General features: G+C 44.6%; 1 protein-coding gene and 1 long non-coding RNA gene across 3 annotated transcripts in view; one reads left to right on the forward strand and one right to left on the reverse strand.

Annotated features, from left to right (window-relative positions):
- Positions 1-11,019, reverse strand: part of TNFAIP8 (tumor necrosis factor, alpha-induced protein 8) — a 65,843-nt gene that overhangs the window by 53,055 nt on the left and 1,769 nt on the right. Inside the window, exon 1 of one of the 2 annotated variants that reach the window (XM_014541671.1) lies at positions 9,940-9,961. The exons of the other annotated variant lie outside the window; for it this stretch is intronic. The gene's annotated coding sequence lies outside the window, so the exon portion shown is untranslated. Of the gene's footprint in view, positions 1-9,939; positions 9,962-11,019 lie in introns of those variants that run through there. 2 annotated transcript variants of the gene reach the window in all.
- On the forward strand, positions 6,664-9,207 carry LOC102240774. Its single transcript, XR_313035.2, has 3 exons — positions 6,664-7,100; positions 7,707-7,836; positions 8,747-9,207. It is a non-coding gene; the product is annotated as an uncharacterized LOC102240774 (long non-coding RNA).

Consider the following 11,019-nt stretch of genomic DNA (forward strand, 5'->3'; position numbering starts at 1 on the left):
AATGTCAAGGGGGCGGGGGAAGGAGACATATGTAATACTCTTTTCAATACTTTAAGAAATAAAAATTATTAAAAAAAAGAACCTGTTTCATCAGTGGAGGGTCACTCTACCTCGCTCTTTTCTTTTTCAGTGTCTCTGCCCTAGAAGATGCTCTCATTAATTCTCCTAGATATTCTTGAAATGTTTTCTAATGGGTCTTTACAAGTAACTAAAAAAAAAATCTAGGCAATGAACTAAGTCAGAATTTCTTATTGAATTGTTCATTGCATCGCTGTATATCCTCTATTCCAGTGATTTCTAAATAGTACAAAATATCAATAGTAAGGGGTTTTAATATATTTTTAATATATTTTTATTGATTTTTTACAGAGAGGAAGGGAGAGGGATAGAGAGTTAGAAACATCGATGAAAGAGAAGCATTGATCAACTGCCTTCTGCATACCCACTACTAGGGATGTGCCCGAAACCAAGGTACATGCCCTTGACCGGAATCGAACCTGGGACCCTTCAGTCCACAGGCCGACGCTCTATCCACTGAGCCAAACTGGTTAGGGCACAACATGCTGTGTTTTAAAGCCACGTTGGGATCCATCATTGCACAATATGTAATTAATGTTGTCATATGTTTTGTTAATGAATAAAAATAACCTGTGAATGTAAAAAGCCAGCACCTTGGTTGTCCCAAATATCCTGTGATCTGGACCAGAGGAAGGAAAAAGTACTCCCTGGGCCATAGCGGCAAACTCTGAACCAGCAACCAGCTTAGAACCAAACAATTCTGTGTTTAGATTAAGCTATCTATTAATACTGTCAGCAATAAGTATAACTTATCAAGTACCTACTACACACTAGGTATAATGCAAGATATATTACAGAACATATCTCTACTCTTACTTCATCTCAGCAAAATGGGACATTCTAGCTTGATATGTGCTGTTGCATATGTGGCTACAAACCCTCATAACAAACCTGCAAGGAAGGAATCTTGGGTATTATTGGCTCCTTTGCTTCTGGTGAGGGTACAGATCCTCCAAGAAATTAAGTGACTGGCCCAAGGTCACGTAGATCAGACTAAGTGTGAACTGAGACTAGAATGTGGGTCTTTTGACCTCATTCCTTGCTATTTTTCTCTATACTATGGTGTCTCTGATTGAGCAGAGCACAGATAATGCTATTTCAAAGCAAATATGCCATATGCTCCGAGAGGGATAGAGAGCAGTAAGAGGTCAGAGGGCACAGCCAGCACAATGGCTGTGAACCTGGCTGATTTGGAGAAAGAGGGAGCTAGACATTCATAGAAAAGGAGAAGTCCAGAGGAGCAATGGCTGTGGCAGGAGAGAAGGGGAGGAGATCCACTTCACACACCTGAGTCTGAGGTCTGAGCAGGACAACCAGTGTGGGTACACGGTTGAGCCTCTTCTATCAGACTGGTTCCCATATAACCAGGGCTCTTCAAGAAAGTGCTGCACAGTTTTGGATGAAAATATTCCTAAAGTAGATTGCATAGCAATCTTCACTAAACAAAGGCTACGGTTCATTTTTTTTTTTTACAAACTAATATTATTAATCACACTATTCTGTAATTTAGATATGAACCTACTTTTTGCTCACTAAACCTTATCTAATAAAGTTGTCCTTTTTCATTGTTATTACACCCAGTCAACAATGTCTATCCAATTTCAAGAGACAAGAAGATGCATACGATCAGGATTTCACAATTCTCTTAAATGCTCTAGAAAGCCTGTTTGCATACATAGATCTATAGATGTCACACCCGTCATATAGCAGAATCATGTTCTCAGAGGTGAGAGGAGGGACATTAGGTTCTAAGATCATTAAAGTGAAACTGCACATTGTTAAAATTACCTTGGAAATTCCTTAAATGGCCCAGAAAGTACAGTACTGTCTACACAGTTTTATATCTACACAGCATTTATCAGTCCCTCTAACTCTTAGTATATGTTTCCCTACTGTTGCCAATCAGTTATATTCAGATTCTTTTTCCACGATGATGGTAAAATCATTATCACCCATTAGCCTGGTCTCCTGAACGATGTGTTACCCACTCTGTTGGTAGTCAGAACCCTTAGAACTCATCTCTCCTTTGGTTTCATTGACAGGTAGCCATCACTGTTTAACATAAGTAATGCACAGAGTTGCTCCCTAGTCATGAAGTGGCTAAATGTGAATGGCCTGGGTTTCCTGAAAGCCGCCTTCCTCCTCAGGGACAGAAGCTGCTCTTTATTGACAATATCCAACATCTTCTGACTAGAGGTCTTAGGAAGAACCAAAGGTTGATGGAGGAAACCAGGGCTTCATTGTCGGCTCTACAGGAAATGTAGACGTCACTGTTCAGATGTCATCGTCATTTAGGTAGTCATTCTGCAAATATTTATTGAGCATCTGCCATGTATAGGCACAAGGCACATGGTATAGATAAAACCACCATGGTACCTGTCCTCACAGAGTCCATAGCACAGCGGGGAAGAAGGGAGGACACTAACTAAAATAGAGTATGACAAAATATAGTATGATACGTACAACAGCAGGAAAGTATGGAGTGCTATGAAGGCTCATAGGACAAGTTCATAAACCAAACCTGGGGAAGGGAGTCATCGTGAAAGGCTTCCTGAAAGAAGCTAAGACTTGAGGATCAGGAATTAGCCAAGGAAGAGGAGGTGAGGGGGAAAGAAGAAAGAGTGGTTCCAGGTAGAGTTAGCAGCATGTGTAATAGTCCATGGGTGAAAGACTCACCAGTCAGAAAGAAAGGCTAAAGTAAAGGCCAATGGATATGATGACCAGGTGGTCACTGGGGAGCTTTGAGGAAGACAATTTAGTAACATGACTGGTGACAGAAGCCAAATTGCAAGGAGTTGCAGAAAGGACTGGTGGACTAATGGCTGATAAAGTCTCACTGAAAGAAACAAGTTGAGAGCACCCTGAAGAGAAAGCACTGTCAAAAGAACACAACTTCAGCACAGCTTTGAGTCTCTGTGCTGAAGGAATATTTAAATTCCCAGAACTCTCCCACCAGCCAGCACCAGACACAGGGAAGCTGGGTGCCATCAGTCCCTTACAGAAACACATTTGCAAGAATTTGCATGGACGCTGATGTGAGTTCGAATAATGTAAATAAAACAGAATGAAGCTGAACCCCACTCCATGCTCAGTGGCTCGTGCTAGTCCAGTGGGCCTTATCAGAAGCAAGGCAACATAGGCGTTACCTGGGAGGTTCTCAACCCTCCAATCATCTTCTCAGCACAACAGGAAGTACTCTCGTTGGAGACGTGGTACCGTGGATTAAGCCCTATTTTCTGTTCTACCATCAGATTCTTTTAAAAATCCAAGCATCCCTTGGCAGAAAGTCTCATGGGTGACTAACATCTAAGAATAAATGAACTCCCTGGTTTCTTTGTTCACTCATGGCACTCATGGTAGAAGTGTAGGGTGGGCTGGAAGTTTGAGAAAGCAAGCTTGTCCCACTTCCAATGTCACCCTGGTCACTAACCCCACCCCTGCTAACAGTAAGAAAAGGCAAAAAGGAGTGTATATACTCAGCAGACAACTTCCAGGGCAGAAGTATATGTTTCAAATGCTTGGGGTTTCTTATCTTTAGTGATGCAATTTTTTTAATGATGTAAAACCCTCAGAATTGTTTTGATTGAGATTTCGATCTCTGCTTCTCCAAATTGATTCAACCTCCAATGGCCATGCACCAAAGAAATGATTTTCATGAGGACATTATTTCTTTTGAAGTATTTCCAATTTGTGGGTAAAAATTATGGTTTTTACCACTTATCCCAACAATAGTCAGTCTTTTAATCTAAGGTAAAAAGCTGAAATGTGTTATAAAAACAAAATTACAAAAGGCTCACATTCATAGAATCTGGCATCTCTGAAGCTGAGCAAACATAACAACGATAGCTGATTAGTCAGATGAGATAGCCCAGGAATCACAAATTGGTAACCTTAGGTCTGAATCCAGTTCACAGGGTTTTCTTGGGCCAGACACGTTTTGTTTTTCACCTGAACTTTAATGCCTTTAGATGGGACCCATTCTCTGCAAGTTGGCTACAGGCCCCTGATCAGACAAAGCACCATTTACGTACACAGTCGTATTTCTTGCCTGATTCCTGCAGATATTTGAGTTTGGGACGACTGGTTTATATAAACTGATATTAAGAACAAACAAATAACTTCTCTCCTACTCAGGTAGAGCTCCGGTGTTAACCGTTTCAGAGTGGAGCACATGTGGATTATTGAGCAATAGGATGGCTGAAAAACGATAAACCACAACAGCATGCAACACCACTGGCAATCAGACTCTTAGCAAAAGAGGAAACCAAAAACACTGGTGGGGCTCATCAGTCTCAGAATCAGCCATGTGACCATGGCTTTGAAACCACTTTTTAACAGAAGTATCTGCCAGAGTCACTCTCTGATCTCGCCTCATGTACACTGATCCCACAAGATCCCTGACATCTGGATGTCACAGAACACGAGCCTGGCAGCCAAAATCCAATCCAAGCTGGGCTTGGCAAAGGAAACAACCCTGCTATTCAGGGAGCTGTGGCTGTACTGCAGTATCTGTGGTGTCCAAAAAATGACACTCAGCTTGGGGCAATTAGCCATTCAGCCACTTGGTGGCTATTTAAGACATCTGCAGCATGCAATACACTGTGCCATCATCTGTCTGTCTGTCTGTCTGTCCTGGCACAGAGGATTTAAGTCCCTACTTCAACCCCATCTCAGTTCCTTATTACACTTCCTATCACACCCTCTCATTTTATTTCTTTATTCCTCACACTTGTTCATGAATGAGAAATTAGGCTGAGCAAGTTGATAGGACATGCTCAAAGGCTTGTCTTTCAAGTGTCTTCACAGGGACTAGAACTAGATGTCCAAGACCTCCACTGTGGAGGTGTTCTCTCTGCAGCCAGACGCCCTGGGACACAGCATGCATTTAAGCACCAATGTCCTTTTGCAGCCCAGCCCAGTATTCCTGGATTTGATTTCTGGCACATGGACTGTCTAGCTCACTCAAGGTCATCGTTAGGATTTCAGTCAAAGCCCACCTATAAGGAAAGGCTCCTCTGCCCTGGTTGGTCCTCTGTGCATGTATTTCCCGCAGGGGCACGGCAGGGAATATTTCCTGGCTGGAGACAGGCTCTGAGTTTGTAATCTTGTGCCCCAATCATGAATTTCATCTGCAAAGATAAACTGCTTGCTCTTCTGCTCCAACTTACCCATGACAAAAGTGGCGGTTTCCTTTGTATCACCATGTTTCTCACGCCTCAAGAGCCCTCTGAACTTGTCCCAGTCCTTCCCTGCCCCAGACAGCAGTCTCCTAGGAGACTTGTCTGGGGTAAATGAAATCAAGCCCCATAGGACTGACTGCCCTGTTTTGTTTGTTCGTGTGCAGCTTCAAAGTCTTTATATTATGCAGAGCTTGGTAATACCAATTAAAATAGGTAAAATAATCAACTATAGCAATTAAGCTCATATCTATACAAGGTAGGGATATTCTTTACAGCAGTGGTTCTCAACCTTCCTAATGCCGCAACCCTTTAATATAGTTCCTCATGTTGTGGTGACCCCCAATTTCATTGTTACAAATTGAACATAATTAAAGCATAGTGATTAATCACAAAAATAATATGTAATTATATATGTGTTTTCCGATGGTCATAGGCGACCCCTGTGAAAGGGTCGTTCGACCCCCAAAGGTGTCTCGACCCACAAGTTGAGAACCACTGCTTTACAGGGACATATGGCGGTATTACACTGTTTTAAAAGAAAAATGGTATTGGACTTCAGTGTTTTGTGGGGACTTACAATTACTATAGGTTAAAGGTTGCCTGTAATAATTTTCTCTAGTTCTTATTCTCATTGTTCAATGTTTACCAGACTAGGTCTAAGGTACCTTGGGGATACTTTATCAACTTTTGAGAATTTCCCTTCCTGATCCGCAGTTCCTGGAGTATGTGTCCTTGGTCTCCCTGATAGCATCTGTGTCATTGTCTTGGGGGGTGAGGGGTGGAATCCAATATGCAGGGCTCTGCTCACAGTGTTATATCATAGCCAGTCACCAGAAGCAACAGAGAAAAAACAGTGAACGGAAGCCTGTGGCAGACACTGTAGCTGACCAGCCATCACTTCCGTCCCCCCTCCTCTGCATTGTGCTGTTTGAGGGGGAAACTACCCCCACCCCTAGCTCTCAGGTTCAGCCCTGACCATTTTATTTTTTAATTTTTTAATGTTTTTATTGATTTCAGAAAGAAGAGAGGGGGAGAGAAGGATAGAAGCATCAATGATGAGAGAGAATCAACAATCAGCTGCCTCCTGCTTGTCCCCTATTGGGGATCGAGCCCACAACCCCGGCATGTGCCCTGACTGGGAATTGAACCAAGACCTCCTGGTTCATAGGTCGGTACTCAACCACTGAGCCACACCGGCCGGAAAGCCCTGACCATTTTAACTCAAACATAGTATTCCCATCCCCTTAGCCATCTAGTGATTGGTTTAGGCAATCCAGCCTAAGCCAATCAACACAGCACATTCTATAGTCAGTAAACAGGCTTAAGACTGAGCAGATGGCCCAGTGTGAGTCAATGAGACACCAGAAATTTTCTGGGGCTTCTAGAAAAGGTCACTCACTCCTGTGATAGAGCCACCGGAAGTCAGTTCTCTCTCCCTCTGGATGGAGTGTTGTGGATATGAAGTTAGAATTGCTGCAGACATCTAACCACCAGGACAGAAGCGAGCTGAGGATGAAATTCAACCACAGAGGGCAGACTGGAAAGAAATGGGTTCTTGCCATCACTGAACTGCTAAATCCAAACTCATTCTAGTTATGTAAGCTAATAAAAAATTCTCTTCCGTACGAGCCAGTCTACACTGGGTCTCTCTCTCTTGCATAAGAGCCCTAACTGATATAACATCCTGTGCAGCTAACGAGGACTTCTAATGTTGCTGCCGGCTTCACCACATGACCAGCCCATTCTTCTCCATTTCCTCAAGCTAGCTGACAACAAAGGCCAGAGCGCAGTCTGGAAGCCCCTCTCCTGCAAGGCCAAGGCTTGCCTGTCCCGATGGCAAAGGTAACTGACAGCCATGCCCCCAGGGGAGGGGGGTTTGCTGAGAAATCTCAGCGGCACAGGCAGGGAGGAGAGCCTGAGAGACAGGCCCAGACTCCTTGGGCTTCCTCCTCCACTCCCAGCATGATACTGTCCACCATGCCCGATGGGCTTCCTGAGGGGCCTGTGTGGGGACATCTTTGCCACAAAGGGGTGGCCACCTTCCTGACAGGAGGCAGGGCAAGAGTTGTAAGGTAGGCAAAGGTGTGCAAAAGCTCCAGACTAATGTGGAGCCAGGAGCCAGGAGCCAGGTCAGGCCTGCCCTGGGATTTGTCCCAGGAACCAAGGGTGTGTGGTAAGGTGCTCAGGGACACATTTGTGAAGGGTAGGAACTTATTAAGTAGGAACAGGCAGCACTGGGCTATTAGGGTCAGGCCAGCTTTTTGCCTTAGGATATGCCGAAGTCCACCTGGGGCTGCTTTGAGGAAGGCACCCAGTGCACAGCTCACTGCATTCCTGCACTTCCACTCAGCAGTCTTACAGCCGAAACATTGAATTCCAACAGAATGACTTTCTGGAAGCTGGAAGCTGGGGAAATCGGTCGGCATTTTAATTAGGCTGTCTTTGCAGGCACCTGTAACTGAACACTCTCGGGGTCCACCACCCACATGTAGCAAACACTTGTTCATAAGCTGGAAATGAAGAAATGTTTCTTGTCAAGTTTTCTTAAGGCCTCCTTGCTGCTGGTAGCAACCCCCAGGTAAATACCTGCATTTCTGCATTTGCTTTGTCGTCCTGAGTTTTGATCACAGAATTTCTCCCAGCGAGCACTCCTCCTCAGGTTCTCCCCAAAGCCAGCGAGGACAACTCTCCCAAAGACCACAAGCAAAGGACTGTGGGGGTCTTCGCCCTCATGCTCTAGGGGTAGATGAAGAACTAACTACTGGAAGTACTGATACCAAAGGACGCCAATCAATGTTAACCCCAGGATTTGAGAGCTCATTTACAGACAATGTATACAAGTGAACATTAAAAAAACACACAGAAAAAGGGCTATACAATTCTAAATGCAAATTAAGATGCTAATGTGAATCTTGAGGTATCCATAATGGGAAAAAGGGACAGAAGAGGCAAGAGAGTCAGGAATGACTTAGTTCTCTCCACAAGATGGGACGACCTTACACAAATACCTCGTGTTACTCTGTCCACAGAGTACAGGCCATGGGTGACTAGAGGAGAGGGGATGACTCAGGTAACAGCAAAGAGTTATTTTTCTCTATACTTAGCGCTAGTCCGACCTTCGACAGAAAGTGAAATTAGAAGATTTGGCCTGTGTCCAGAGGACAACAGTCATAAGATTTAAAGGAATGGAAGAAAAACAAAGGCTTGAACTGACTCACAGTAAAGCAAGAAGACAAAGAATGTTGAGCAAAAATTGTCCAGGTCAAACTGCATTTAATAACAATCAGTCACTCTTATCTTGTGTTAACTGTATCCAAGTAACTTAGCAATGAACGTAGGGAGGCTTTAGAAGATTGTAGATTCTGGTTTATGAGATTATAGTATTTAGAAAACCAGAAGGATTTATCTCCAGATCAAAACAAAGAAAGGCAATATTTGGCAGGGGACTCCTCGGAGATGAGAGGTCTGACCCTTTCTTGTGTTTGCAGCGGGTCCTCTGTAAGGTGGGCAGGACACACTGGGGAACAACCAGAATGAACCGCTGCAACAGCTACTGGAGGAGCCACTGCACCTGGAAGTCTGGGCTGGTGTGTGGCCCACGTCCCACCAAGCAGCAGGGTGGTGGGAAGAATGCTGGGGTCAGAGGCAGGTTCTCATCCCAGCTCTGGCACTAGGACGCTAAATAACCATGGACACCTGACTTGACTTCTTCGTTGTCCTACATTTCATTTGTAAAAAAGTAGATTACACTAGACCATCTCCTGCCCAGTAAAAGTCAATTCATTATAACTGTCCACAAGGCGCCACCTATTCTGGTTCCTCACCACCTGTCTGGATCATCTCCCCTCCTCATATCAGCCCCTTGGCCTTTCCTGGAATACCACACCCATTCCCACCTCAGGGCCTTTGCATCTGTTCTCCCTCTGCCCAGAATGTTCTTCCCCAGGATACTCACAGGCCTGGCTTCCTCACATCTTTCAGATGAGTCTAATAGCACATTCTCAACATTCTCAGTGAGGACACACGATAGCAAATCCTCCCTCCACCCCCCCACGCACACACACACAAAACAATCCTATCCCCCTTTCAGCTTAAAAGAAATCTTGTCCTTCCTTTTCCGTTAACAGTATCCCACCTAATATATATTCATATATTTTAAAAAATACAGAACATATCTACTATAATAATAAAAGCATAATATGCTAATTAGACCAGACAGCTGAACGACCTTCTGAACATCATTCCGGATGTCCTTCTGGATGAAGCCATTGTGGTAGGGGCTGAGGCAGAGGCAGTTAGGGGTGATCAGGCAGGCAGGCAAGCAGTTAGGGGTATTCAGGCAGACAGCAGAGTGGTTAGAGGTGATCAAGAAGGCAGGTAGAGTGGTTCGGGGCAATCAGGCAGGTAGGCAGAGGCGGTTAGGGGCGATCAGGCAGCCAGGCAGAGTGGTTAGGGGCGATCAGGCAGGCAGGTGAGCGGTTAGGAGCCAGTGGTCCCAGATTGCGAGAGGGATGTCCGAGGGGTCCCAGATTGCGAGAGGGTGCAGGCCAGGCTGAGGGATGCCCACCCCCATGCACAAATTTCATGCACCAGGCCTCTAGTAAAAAAAGAAAAATCAAGGATACAGGTGCCAAAGGCCAGAGGTAGCTAGAAAAGTGTGCCATAGGAAAAGCCTTATTACCTTGTTTTAAAAGCTGTAGCTAACATAAATCTTAGCTTAGTTTTCCTTTGATCTAGCTTCCCCTGCTCTACCTCTGAATGTTCTACTTATTTGGTTGCTTATTATCCAGAAGGTTGTCTCTCCAAGGGCAGGGACTTCTATCTGCTTTGTTCACTGGCATTTCCCTGGTACCTGGAAGAGTGCCTGGTACGTAACAGGAATTCAGTAAGTTTTGGTGAATGGACACATGCATGGATCGGTGGAAGGGAGGGCAGGTACAGCTCTTTTTGTTTGTTTGTTTTTTATGTTTTTTTAAGTTGATTTTTTTAGAGAGAGAAGAAGGGAGAGAGATAGAGAGATAGAAACATTGATGAGAGAGGAACATCATTGATTGGCTGACTCTTGCATGCCCCTCACTGGGGATTGAGTCCGCAACCCCGGCATGTGCCCTGACTAGGAATCGAACCCACGACTTCCCAATTCCTGGGTCGATGCTCAACTGCTGAGCCACACTGGCCAGGCTAAGTACAGCTCTTTACAGTGTCTTCCAGCTCTGAGGTCTGTGGGCTGTGGGGTCCATGTGAAGGCTCTCCTCTTTCACCACTGTACCAGGATGGACTCTGTAACCACATGAAATAACAAGCCACCCCAGAGCCAGATGGACTATGCCTTCACTCCACTGCAGAACTTCTCCAATGCTGGGTTCCACACGCTCCATGCCCTGAGCCAAAGGGCCATGTATGCCATGCACTCTCAGCAATTGTTATGTATGGGAAATTATTTATATTTGATAAATGTGTTCTATATATTTAAATATATTTATTGATATTCAGCTCCATTTTTTCCCTAAGGCAAAATTAATATAATTTTGGAGAACATGGTTACATCCATCTCCTTGGGCTAATTCTTCATCTAAAATACCCTGGCGGAAAGAGCAGTAAGCTTCCCTACCTCCAATACCACACTATTAATTTGACCTGAAGTGAGAAGAGGTGGGTGATGCTCCCGTGTGCATCTGGGCCAGTTCCACTAGATGGCAACATGGCCAGGGTGCTGGTATCCAAGGGTGACATTTACCAGCAACATGGACTAGAGAAGCTC

The sequence above is a fragment of the Myotis brandtii genome, unplaced genomic scaffold (genome assembly GCF_000412655.1).
Source record: "Myotis brandtii unplaced genomic scaffold, ASM41265v1 scaffold1071, whole genome shotgun sequence".
NCBI lineage: Eukaryota > Metazoa > Chordata > Mammalia > Chiroptera > Vespertilionidae > Myotis > Myotis brandtii.